General features: G+C 45.6%; 1 non-coding gene across 1 annotated transcript; it reads right to left on the bottom strand.

Moving 5' to 3' along the window:
• Positions 1 to 6995: 6995 nt before the first annotated feature.
• On the bottom strand, positions 6996 to 7109 carry LOC135054099 (U5 spliceosomal RNA). Its single transcript, XR_010243352.1, has one exon. It is a non-coding gene; the product is annotated as a U5 spliceosomal RNA (small nuclear RNA).
• Positions 7110 to 13505: the final 6396 nt, after the last annotated feature.

Here is a 13505-nt window from a genome sequence, read left to right as displayed (position 1 = left end):
TCCAGTCTTTTATGCAGTGAAGCTACACTAGCATTTAACATATGCCACATATCCATCCAATCCTGAGTCGGCACCGCTCATCCGTTCCACCTCCTCTTTGGATAAGCCTTCCGTTTCAGACATGCCGACACACGTACCGACACCCCACACACACTGGGATATAACTATAAGGGGACAATTCCCTAAAGAAGGCCCTTTGGAGAGACAGAGAGAGAGTATGCCAGCACACACCAGCGCCAACTAACCCAGGGGAAAAAAAAACCCAGATAGCACTTTTATATATATAAATGTATATAGATTTCCCCACTCACTGCGCCTTAATTATGTGCCCCCCTCTCTTTTTTTCAGCCCTCTGATGCTCAGCAGGGGAGAGTCCGGGGAGCCAGCATTCTCTGCAGCCTCTGTGGAGAAAATGGCGCTGGTTAGTGCTGAGGGATCAAGCTCTGCCCCCTCGCGCGGCAGGCTTCGGTCCCACTCGTGAATTTGAAAGAAAAAATGGCGGGGATCCGTAGTTTACTGCCTCCGCAGCCTAACTACATACTTTTTTTTTGCCTAAAACGAGGTTTATTGCTGCCCAGGGCGCGCCCCCCCCCCCCCCCCCTGCGCCCTGCACCCATCAGTGCCATGTGTGTGTGTGTAAGTGTGGGAGCAATGGAAGCTGCGCGCTTACCTCATGAAGATCTGAAGTCTTCTGCCGCCTGATGTCTTCTTATGTCTGACATACTCACCCGGCTTCTTTTTTCCGGCATCTATGAGGAGGATGGCGGCGCGGCTCCGGGACGAACCCCAGGGTGAGACCTGTGTTCCGACTCCCTCTGGAGCTAATGGTGTCCAGTAGCCTAAGAAGCAGAGCCCTTAACTCTTTAAGAAGTGGGTCTGCTTCTCTCCCCTCAGTCCCACGATGCAGGGAGTCTGTTGCCAGCAGAGCTCCCTGAAAATAAAAAACCTAACAAAATTATTTTTACAGAAAACTCAGGAGAGCTCCCTGTAATGCACTCTATCTCCTCTGGGCACAAGCTCTAACTGAGGTCTGGAGGAGGGGCATAGAGGGAGGAGCCAGTGCACACCATACTATAAAGTTCTTTTAGGTGCCCATGTCTCCTGCGGAGCCCGTCTATACCCCATGGTCCTTACGGAGTCCCCAGCATCCTCTAGGACGGAAGAGAAAAATATTTAAAATAAAAAAATCTTCAGGAGTAATCCCAAGAGTGACCAGCTCCCTTGGGCACAAAATAAAGACTGGCTTGGAGGAGGGGACATAGTAGGGGAGGAGCTAGCCACATTGTTAAAGTTTTAAAGTGCCAGCTCCCAGTTACTGCCTACTATATCCCCTTTGTAACTGCTCTCCAGTGTCCCCTAGTGGATGAAGGCGAAAGCTTTGATTTAATATAAAGAAAACAAACATTGAGAGTCATCTACGGTAACTCTCCAAATTAAAGGTCAATTAAATAGGGTGTTCTGCCCTAAATTTTAATGGAGACACTCATTTTATGTATGCAACATGACACGTGTAAGGGTGGTTATGAAAGAACTGTGCTAGTTCCCCAAGCAACCTAACAAGCTGGTAGCTGCTGTAGAACTGTAAGTGGGTGTACTACAGAACACCACTTATGAGAAGGATGTATAAATGTAAAGGTATAGATAGTTCAGCGCTCCCTCAGCTTGTATTAGCTAGAAATTACTATATTAAAAACACGTGTATATGAATCAGCCTTAAGTATATGAATATAAGAATATAAAAACAAACAAAGTTGATTCAAAATATATATTTTATTTATAAATAATGAGTTAAAAAAGGGGGGTTAATGTATATATACCGGTATATAACTCACAAACATTTAACATATAGGACTAGACAAACATAAAAGACGATTCCCTGTGGGTACACTAAATAGCGTTTTACCCCACTTGTGTGAAATTGTTTTTCCAGAATGGATAACGTTTACACAGTCTCTGTGTGGTCGGTACTGACAATGCTGGTGCTTATAGGGCAATTGCTGATATACTTTCATAGCAACGGTTGCAAATTCAGAATTGATCTCTCTTCCTAACTTCAGTTTAGAATGTCAAACTGAGAAAACCACTAAAAAAATTCTAAGTCATAAACCTTACTGATCCTGAACAAATGGTTCAATAACTAACAAACATTTGCAAATAAATGGCGCCTCTCTGAAATACTCAGCTTAGATATCACATAGATCAAAAAAATGAGCATGTGTACAAATATTATTTGGGAAACACATTAAATCATACACTCAAATCTCAAGAGCTGCCACAACTGGTTTATTTTGGACAGGAGGATTCAGTGATCAAAATAAATCTCCTACCAAAATGATCATACCTTGTCCCTAGAATGCTTCTAGGGGAGCTGCATGGGTGAGTTAGGGACTGTGTGAAAGAATTGTCCTCTCTGCTAACCCCAAGTGTCCTCTATTGTCAAAGTCGAAAATATTATGGTCACACGCATCACATATAAACTCCACACAAGTGGCCTCCGTGTGCGTACTTGTTCTGCCGTGCGTGCGCATACTCGCACGTTGCGTATATTGGCTCACGAGGTCCTGCATATTAGCGCGTGGTATGAGTAATTACGGTAGCATATGCATTCGCATGGAAAAGCCACAAAGACATAGCTCATATTTAATCCACATAGCACATAATTTACACATAGCCCACATGCACCACACCAACAAGTTACATTTGCTTCAAAGGTACAACAGAGGGATTTGACTTTACAGGATATGAGGGGACAGAATTAGGTTAGGAGGTGGTGTTTGGTATCCAGCTGTACAGTATTTTAAGAGCAATATTCCGGTAGTAGTTTGCAGAAGATAGCACGCTCCTGCCCATATCTATGCGCAGGAATAGAATATTAATATTACACTGTATTTACTGTACTCTTGATATTCGGCGGGAACCTAGTGGAGAACATCTGCAAGTGCACCTGGACCAGGCATCGCCCACCTATTCAAACCGACCTATGACCCCTCCTGTACTGTAAATGACCAGCCCTTTGACCTATGGGTGAAGAGATTACAGTTTCTATTGTTTCATGATTTGGACTAATGTATAAAAACCAAGCCTCCTGGCCGGTCAGACACATTCTCTGAAGGTCATCTATCCAGATTGACTCGGGACCGGGTGGCGCTGGCGAACAAACGTATATTATCCATTGATTGTAGCCTATTCTCTTATGTGATTGTATTACTGTTGTAACCCCCCTTTTGAGTAAATAGTTGTTGCTGGGTTGGACCTCAACATTACATATACAATTGGTGTCGCATTCCTTTCCTGTTAGGGGTTATAAAGTGTATTCTGCCGCACGTGTAGCTACTTTGTGCTTACAGCGTGACGGCGTGCTTACGCAAAGTGTACGTATTTGATAAAGGTTTTGCACACACACGCTTAGCGGTCACAGCGGCCTGAACAGTTGTACATTTAAAGTATTGCTTTTCTTCCTTAAAGTTAATCAGACTTAGCACTATACTAGAGGTTCCCAAACACTGTCCTCAAGACACCCTAACAGTCCAGGGTATAAGTATTTCCAAGGTTCAGCACAGATTGTTAAATCAAACTGACTGAGGTACTAATTAAGCCACCTGTGGCCAAGCATGGATATACTTAAAACCTGTAACCATTAGGGTGCCTTGAGGACCGCATTTGGGAACCTCGGCTCTATACTGATCAAACACAACCTTATGGCAGCATGTAACACTTAGTCAACCACCCCCTTCTACAAACCCTTTAGTCCATTATCCTCCATGGCACTCTTGCTGCTCCATCCACTCTGGACTCCCCTCCAGTGCTTGTCCCTCAAGGCTTTGTCCTTAGGTCCCCTTTCCACTTCTATCTTGGGTGAATTTATTAACATCTTTGGTCTACAATATCACCTGTATGCAGATACCCAGATTTACCGCTTCAGACTTCTCAACTTTCCTCCCCTCATGTCCACTTTTGTGTCACCTATCAGGCGGCCACCCCTGTTTTAATGTCTGCTTCCTAAAAATAAACCCTCTCCTCCCTCTCTTAACAATATCTCCCTTTCTATTGTTCCCTAAGTTCTAGGTCTATATCATCCTCAACTTCTTTCTTTCCACACAGAGGCCCACTCTAAAACTTATTGTTCTCATCTCTGCAACATTTTCCAAGATCAGGTCATTCCTCATCCTGGAAACTACCAAAATATTAATGTACACCCTTATCATATCTTGCCTTTATTACTGTAATCTGTTCTTCACTGGCCTACCAATCTCCTGACACTTCACACTTCAGACTACACCAGGCCTGGCCAACCTTTGGCTCTCCAGTTGTTGTAAAACTACAAGTCCCATCATGCTTTGCCAGTTTTGCTATTAGGGAATGCAAAAATTGTGGCAAGGCATCCTGGGATGTGTAGCTTCGCAACATCTGGAGAGCTCGTTTGGCCAGGCGTGGTCTACACTTATTGTTGCTAGTTACAAAATTCAATATACACCTATCCTACACTGGATTACACTTATTATCAGTGGTGGCTGCTGCCCGTGGCCTGCAGCGCAGACAAGTTGGATGTGCTGCTGACCACTCTTCAAAGAGACGTGTACAATATACACAAAAAGGAAAGAATAAAAGTATTAAAAAGAAAATGCCTACTGCAGGGGGTTACATTTATTGATAACTTATTAATAATGTATCACTTAAAAACAGTTATTTAAAAGTCCTGTCTAATGGAGATCAGATCAGTCACGTGTGTCAAATAATTTAAAAATAGGATTTTGGTACTTACCAGGTAAATCCTTTTCTTTGAATCCATAGGGGGCACTGGAGTACTCTTGGGATATGGACGGGCGTAGCCGAACAAAGGCACTGAATATTCAAATTTAGGACTCTCCCCCCCCTCCATATCCCCGAGTACCTCAGTGTACGACCTCAGTGTTTTTTACTGAGCGAACAGGAACGATATAGAGAGGTTGACAATGGAGAATACCTATAACATAACGGACAACAACAATGTTGACCCATAACCTTACTGTCAACTAAACCGTTGACACTATAACCGATAGAACTTTATAATTTGAACCAATCGGTGAAAATGTGTTACCATAAGCTCCTCTGAGCTTAATATCAATCAAGTAAAACTTGTTACCCTAAGCTCCCTTGAGCTTAAAATAACCCAGGTAAAACTGCTCTGGGTGGGCGTCCAGTGCCCCCTATGGATTCAAAGAAAAGGATTTACCTGGTAAGTACCAAAATCCTATTTTCTTTATCATCCACTAGGGGTCACTGGAGTACTCTTGGGACGTACCAAAGCTTCCCTCGTGGGCGGGAGAGCTGTTTGATACTTGTAACAGTAGGCAGGCCAAAGCTAGATGCTGATGGCGCCACCATTTATAACGTGTAAACGTGCACAAACATGGTGCACATGAAGGCTATATAGCCGCGTTTTAGACACTCCACGACCCACTGGGTCTGACATTCCCACAGAACCTGTGGGATGAGCTATTACTGACGTAGGCGATTGTAACTTAGCCTTAAGGTAAACCTGACTTGTAGTCATTATTATTACCCAACTGGATAATGTCTGCTGAGAAACTGGTTAACCCCAGTTGGCAGTATCCTAGAGAACAAACAACGTATTCATATCACGTACTGTTGACGTTCGGCATATAAACGCGTAATGCGTGTACCACATTCAGAATTCTAAAATGTGCTGTCCACACAGGAACCCCTATTGGTATATTGATGTGAAGAATACGAAAGCGTGATTCGTCCGAAGATCTGCTTTGTCATGAGAAAACTCAAATACGGTGGCTTGGAATACAAGGCACCCAAATATGAAAACAAAACCCTTGCCGAAGCCAAGACTATAAGAAAATTGTTTTCCAAAGTGAGAAACTTAATTCCCATTTGTTGAAAGGGTTCAAAATATGAAAACTGTAAGAAAACTGAACCCAACCTCAAGTCGCCTGGCGCTGTAGGTGGGATAAATAGAGTCTGAACTTTGATGACACCTTGTAGAAAGATGTGTACAGACGCAAATAGAGGCAAACGTCTTTGAAAATAAGTTTACCACACAGATACCTGCACTCTTAGTGTAGATCAACGCAGTTTTCCATGCCACCCCGTTTAACAGAATACGGGTAACTTGAAGGATGATGTTGGAAACTTCCAAGGTTTACAACCTATGTAAGCACACGAAATTTTGTAATAATGAGCTGCCTTAAGCGGCTTACTAGCTCGTAACATGGTTGGTATAACCGATACTGTAATGCTCTATTTCGTAATAATGAGCTGCCTTAAGCGACTTACTAGCTCGTAACATGGTTAGTATAACCGATACTGTAATGCTCTATTTCTTAAGAGGGCGGTCTGAACCCTCACCCTGTCAGCCGCAGCTGCGGTACATAGATAATAGGTACCTAGGTAACTATGGGTAAACGAACGTTCCCTGATGTAACAGGTTGGACGTATTATGAGCGGGCCAAGATCGTGTGCCAGTATTCCTTTAAAATTCGAGAAGCAAACTTCTCCGAAACCCATGAGATACCACCAGTATGTTGTGACGAACTGTCTTATGATCCGTTTTGGCAACGGAGAGAGAGCAGTGGAAAATGGTAGAGCCAGATACCCGATGCTGAATGACCACACGAATGTGAGAGACTCCACCGCCACTGCCCTTGTGATCTGTTTTGTACACATACTGATCTTTTCTAATTGTGGCGAGATGCCATCCTGTATACTTGAGGGTAACCCCCTTCTGTGGACTCACATATGACACACCTGTGGATTTAATGTCCAGTTTTCAAGATCCAAATCCTGACGGGTGAGATCCTCTGTCTAACAGATGTCCACTCACGGAATGATCTCTTGACATTTTCACATAATGGTGTTCTGAGCCATTGAGGATTTGAGTCACATGCCGCATTGCCATGCGGCTTCTTGGTTCTCATGCCGCATTGCCATGCGGCTTCTTGGTTCTCACTTGTATGCAACTGCCGTTGCCTTGTTTGACTGCTAAAGGCCAGCGTGAGGCAGGCATCAAAAATTTACATGAAACTCACGGTTGTTCCCCTCCACGGAAATCTTTAGTAAAAGGCGAAAGATTTATTCGTTCTGAAGAGAAACCAGAGTATATCCCTGGTCAGACTGAAAGCGAATCATGTATTGCATTGTAAAATGCACAGAGTTCTAGGACATTTATCGACCGCAAACTGTCGTGTTTTAGAACCTTTGTCGCTAATTTTAACTACAAATCCTGACCCTCTGCGACTGTAGTCCAGAGTATATGCACCCTTGTTCCTCTGTGGGAAACGCGAGTGAAGGGTGGCGAACTAAATTGAAAACACATCTTTATTCTTAATAGGTGAATACACCAATGTACCGCTAGTGTGCGTGTTTTGCACTAATTACTAGATGTACATTTGTTCTTGCTGGTGTAGTAGGTAAAAGTCTTTGATTTACCGTATTTATAATCTTACCTAGGAATTGACATCGTTTAGACGGAATTAGATGCGATTGTTTTCGAACTTGATCTGCTACCGCAGTATACCTTAGTAGCGCAAGTTAGAGGAACTTTGTTGAGACAGAGTTCTTATGTGAGATGAGCTATCATCCGAACATCACTTTGGTAAATACCCAAAGCGATAAGCAACGGTAGACATGAAATGGTTAATGGTTGTGGCGATTTGCAAACGCTAGAACCTGTGATGAACAAACCGGACTGGGTAAATACGCATTGTGAAGATCCAATGCAATTATGCAAATTTTGTGGCTCCAATAAGCAAATACTAACCGCAGAAAATCCATTTTCTAACTGTAGTAAATGACTTGCTGACTGATATTGCGACAGAGCTGTTTGGTTTTGCTCAAACAGAAGGGAATAAGTAACTTTGACTCTGTTGGCGTACTACTGCCTGGTTTATAAACCAGCAAAGACTAAATGACAACCTGCCAACCGTTCGACAGAGGCCGTTTTGTACTTTAAGCTGTAAATAGCTGAGACATGTATGAGTTGAAGTCCTGAAACCTCGCAACTGTAACATGTAAAGACACGCTTCCCCAATGTAAAAGAGGTCATCAAACCACTGGCTTGCTGACTGTAACGTCATGTCGTCAACGTCAGCGTGACTGTTTCTTATAAAGGGATAAAACGCCGTTACAAGTATGCGCTAATGGCTGAATAGCCTAAAGGGATAAAATGCCGTTACAAGTAGATCAAATGTATGAGCAAACAAGCTCTGGCATTGTCGCGCTTAACTAGCGACCATGAAAATAACCGGCGTTAGCAGAAGCTTTACAGATATGCTCTGCAGCTTATTTTAACAGTGATCGGCATGGTTTCATACATAGATTCTAGTGACCCACATGTATCTGTGGTTTTTATAATGTTTGACAGAAACACATACCAATGGCGGATCGCGTCCTTTTGGAAACGATTATGTATGGTTGTCCAAAACCCCGCACTATCTGCGTGCTGGACTAATGTACCCTTCTCACTTGTAGTTATCGGTGTGAGATTTGACATAGAATCGTGCATTAAATTATAAGACCAGTGAAATAAACACTCTGGTACCCAAAGGAAAATTGGCCCTTTGGAAAGACTGTCTTTTGTTAGCGCTGGCGGAGTCATTCCGAGACTCCGATTACCGCTGTTTTAATTTGAATTGCCAATGTTAACAATTTTAGTCTGCACTAGAGCCTTATTCGCTATGTAGACAGACATCATAATAGGCAACAAACAGACACTTGCACGACTTAATAAAGTTATTATATGGCATATATATCAATATATATATATGTTATTGCTGAACAGCATATTCTAAAGTGTTCTTTATGTGAAAAGCAGTTCACATGGGCATGAAACCCGAACCAAATTCCTACTAACACCCCTGCGCCTTCTGGTGGCTTAAAGATGTAGGGCAGGAATGTTCTAGAATCATCCTGAACTAAAAATTCCCACTAACACCCCTGCGCCTCCTTGTGGAGTAAAGGTGTATGGCCGGAATGTTCAGGAATTATAAGCTGGAAAAACAGCAATGATTAAAAATGGCTTATGCTTTCACTGAAAATCACAGTACAGGCAGTGTTAATATAGGCTTAATAGCCTTTTATACAGGTAATATATGCTTAATAGCGTATATGTTATTACAGGTCTATTATACAGTAAACCCATACACTTAGTTAACTTCCAGTTACTCTAAAACCAGCCTGCAGTGTATATATTATATTGCAGTCTTAACAAACTGAACAGCCTTTTTGTTAACCCATGCAGCCTCTGCTGCTATGGGCATTTACTCCCCCCTCACCCCCCCTGCAGCTGCGCTGCTTGTGAGGTAACTTCTATCCTATGTTACCTGCAGCGGATTGGAGCGGGTGCAGGGAGAGCGTATCAGCCCCTTGTGTCCCGCGATCTCCCCCTGTTCAGCCGTAGTGCTGTCCCCTCTTACACCGCAATAGCTAGCAGAGGGGTGCCGGGGAGCCGGATAGCGGCGGGGGACGGATGTAGGAGGCCAGCGGCAGCAGCCTGTCTCCGCAGCTGGCTGTATAGCGGACAGCGGGAGCCGGCCGGAAGTCGTGCGGCGCCGGATATGAGCGGCGTCGCTGGCTCTCTGCAGAGTAGCTGGCTCGGGCGGCGCTTTGTACAGCAGTGGCCGGGTACCAGCGTTGGGAGAGCGGCCGGCGTCTGATTGACGTGCGGCCGCTCAGAGCTGTGTAATCTCAGTTACCACCCCCTAGCTATACTGCAGTGTCCAGCTTAGCGATGGGAGAGCGGCCGCCGTCTGTGATTGACGTGCGGCCGCTCGGAGCTGTGTCCTCTCTGGGAGAGCGGCCGGCGTCTGTGATTGACGTGCGGCCGCTCGGAGCTGTTGACGTGCGGCCGCTCTGCTTCTTGGAACGGGTGCAGGGAGATAATTCAGCGGGGCATGAGCGGCGGCTGTAATCAGCTGTGGGCAACAGAAAAAATAAACACTTTCCCCACACTGCAGGGCGGCAGCGTGAGCTGACCGCCCTGACCCCACCATACCTTGTGCTGCAAGCTCCGTCCAGCTTGAGACGGGCTTCTGATGCTGGCTGTGACGGACTTCTAAGCTCTGTCCAGCTTTCAGATCATCATCTTGGCTGTGCTATCCTGGCTGTGACGGAGCTTCTTCTGTAAGCTCCGTGCAGCCTGCAGGAGACAGCTGCCTGTGGCTGTGAGGGTGCTCTTTGTGAGGACCGACACGCCATGCGCTGCCTTGCAGCGCCTGTGGCTGTGAGGGTGCTCTTTGTGAGGACCGACACGCCATACGCTGCCTTGCAGCGCCTGTGGCTGTGAGGGTGCTCTTTGTGAGGACCGACACGCCATACGCTGCCTTGCAGCGGCACCATCCCGGACCCCTGTTTTTCAAGAAACTGGGGAAGGGAAGTGTAAAATAAAAAGAAAAATAAAATCTCAAATGTGGGCTCTTCCCACAAGCCTTGATGTTCGTGCTGTGAGCACCGAAAAAACACTGAGGTCGTACACTGAGGTACTCGGGGATATGGAGGGGGGGGAGAGTCCTAAATTTGAATATTCAGTGCCTTTGTTCGGCTACGCCCGTCCATATCCCAAGAGTACTCCAGTGACCCCTAGTGGATGATAAAGAAATAGTGCAGATAATCATATGTGCCTACTGCTTGGGCAGGTACCAGCTGTCATCCACCATAGTATTCCCTTGCTGCCAGTGCTCCTCTCCCATTAAGCTGAAGGGACCACTAGAATCTCCACTCCCCTGGCTGCTGCAGCTTGGCTCCAGGTGACTGTGGCTCCCACAGGGAAGAACGCGCTGCTCTCTCAGATTTAAAGGGTCAAACATAACGTCACACTGCCGCCAGACTCTAACTCCCTCCCTACAGCAAGCAGTCTTTGAGCACTGACCAGGGACAGAGTATTAGGTTCCATGTACCTAGCTATAGTATCTATTCCCTGTGAACTCCAAGAGTGATTTCCAGTTCATCTAAACTCTTCATCTGCATCTCTGGTACTGCTCCTAGTGATTCCTGGTATTGACCACTGCTACTCTTCTGACCTGATTCTGCCCGACCCCTGGTACCGCATTGCCTGTCTGGTTCTGACAACTACACTCCTGCATACCTAACTGCAACCAATCTTGATACCTGCCCAAGTGCGTCCATTACCCACTAGGCCCATGCTTATTGTCCCAGGCAGAGGGCCGAGACCTGCATGTTGGGAGCAAGCCCAAACCTCCTTGTGGGGGTTCTTGGTGAAACCCACACGCACACTAGACTCCGAGCCTCAGCTTTGGGGATAGACATAAATCCATATTAGCCGTCAGTTGCGACACATTCTGTGAAGGACTCTATTTAAAGTTGGTTAGAGGTCATCTCTGTGAGGTGCTGCTGAATTGATTTATCTATCCAGTCGCTCTGGTCCTCCTCATACTTAGAGCTGTGGGGAACAGTAGGCGCACACATTCTAAACTGATGCACTTTGCCTGGACTTAGCTGGCTGTGTCTCAAACACCTAAGGCTCATCACTTCTGACAGCCACTCCTCTCCAGAGGCAAAGCTTCAACAAGTTCTTCTCATCATTAATTCCTGAGGAACATTACAAACTGGTGAGGTTCAAACACACGTCTCCTTCCTCCGTCAAGTTATGCAAAATATTTTTTAGGGAAAGAGCAGGTGAAGCAGATACTCACATTTGAAAGTTAAAGAACCCATATAGTACCAACGCAGTTTCCCCAGTGTACGGTTATAGCCAAGGTCCTTCACGTCAGGTTAAGATCCTATCATGACATTGACTAGGTTCCAGGAAATTAAACTGCAGATTTTTAGACCACCACCAGTTTTATTGGAGTTTATGCAGTGTTCTAAAACAAACAAATAAGGAATTGGAAGAAAAAATAAAATCATAGAATCACTTTAACCAACCCTTCTGCAGCTATAACTGCCAAGAACACCTGTGGCACGCTTTCTACAATGGAAAAATTCTTCCCAGCGCAGCTGTAGAAGTTCCCACAAATGTGCTGCAACTGTAGGTTGCTTTGCTTTCCCCCTTCGGCCCAGTTCATCCCAAACCAGCTCAATGGGGATCAAGTCAGGAGACTGTGCTGCACATTCCATCATTTGAAGCCTAGTGTTCTCGCTAGGCTGTTTCAGTGGGGCATCACACCCTGCCTGTTTTTAAAAGGATAAAATGTGCCCTCCCCTAATGGAGGTACCCTACTGCAATAGCCTGCCCTCTGCCGTGCCCAATCGCTGGCCACAGTGTATGGGTAGCGTTTGGAGGCAGCCCAGCATCTCCTAAGTGCTGGCCACACCCCCTTTTCAGACAGGCGCACAGAGGTGTCCTATTTCCCACATGGCGCTCTGTCCACTGATTATCATATAAGCCTACTGTCTTGTTCTTAACCTTGAAGGTAGCTCTGACATAGCCTGGATGTCTGGCTTGCGGTAGAATATACCCTTGACCAACTGAGCGCAGACCAGAGGGTACTGCATGGCACTATAGTAAGCTGTGGTAGCCTTTTAGTTCAGGGAGCCAAGTACTCTGTGCAAGTTGCCAACTCGTAATCCAGCAAGAGAGCCCCACACTCTTCCATGTTTCACAGTTGGCGTCACAGGGGTTTATTTACCAAGTGGTGGCTTATAAAAAGTTACCACTCCCCATCGTGTTTCAACCAAAAATGTAAAAAGGGTGATGCTTTTAATAGCAAAACATGGGGTGAGATCCCTACGTTCTGGACAATCAAGGAAAACTCAAAACTTTAGAAAATTTTAAAATAGATCTTTCATTTGAGAAAATCTGTTTAATACTGTAGTTTGAGTCAGTGACTTGACTATATTGAATACTTTAAACCTAGTCCTGTGATATATAATGAATGCCTGCTATATTCTAAACAACTGTATATTTCTGTTTCTGCTAATTCCTTTGTCTTAGCCAATTAGTTCTTTGTATGCTTACAAGTGGCAAGCTTTGTGGGTTAGGGACATGACATGGAGCCCGCTAGGAGCCTGACCTAACTAATTACAGCGGGTAAACACGTCACTGTGCACACAGCAAGTGGACACATACAGCTATGGGGGACATTCCGAGTTGATCGTAGCTGTGCTAAAATTAGCACAGCTACGATCAGGCACTCAGACATGCGGGGGATGCCCAGCACAGGGCTAGTCCGCCCCGCATGTCAGTGCCGGCCCCCCTCGCAGAAATGCAAAAGCATCGCACAGCGGACTGACGTCACGCAGCCGCCGCGGCCTGCCCCCCCAACGGTCCAGCCACGCCTGCTTTGGCCGGACCGCACCCCTCCTCCCACCCAGCGACCGCCTCTGCCTCAGAGGCGATCACTAGACAACGACAGCCTTCGGCCGTCTGGCATGCGCCGGCGCAGTTCCAACCCGATCGCTGCGATAAACTGCAGCGAGCGATCGGGTCGGAATGACCCCCTATGTGCGGTCACTGCGCTGCAAACACATTTTTGCATGGTACAAAAGAATACATACAACCAAGGCACAACTGCAGGACAAAAGACACAGAAGCCATTCGG

Source organism: Pseudophryne corroboree, chromosome 2, assembly GCF_028390025.1.
Source record: "Pseudophryne corroboree isolate aPseCor3 chromosome 2, aPseCor3.hap2, whole genome shotgun sequence".
NCBI lineage: Eukaryota > Metazoa > Chordata > Amphibia > Anura > Myobatrachidae > Pseudophryne > Pseudophryne corroboree.
This window is presented reverse-complemented; position numbering and strand designations above follow the sequence as displayed.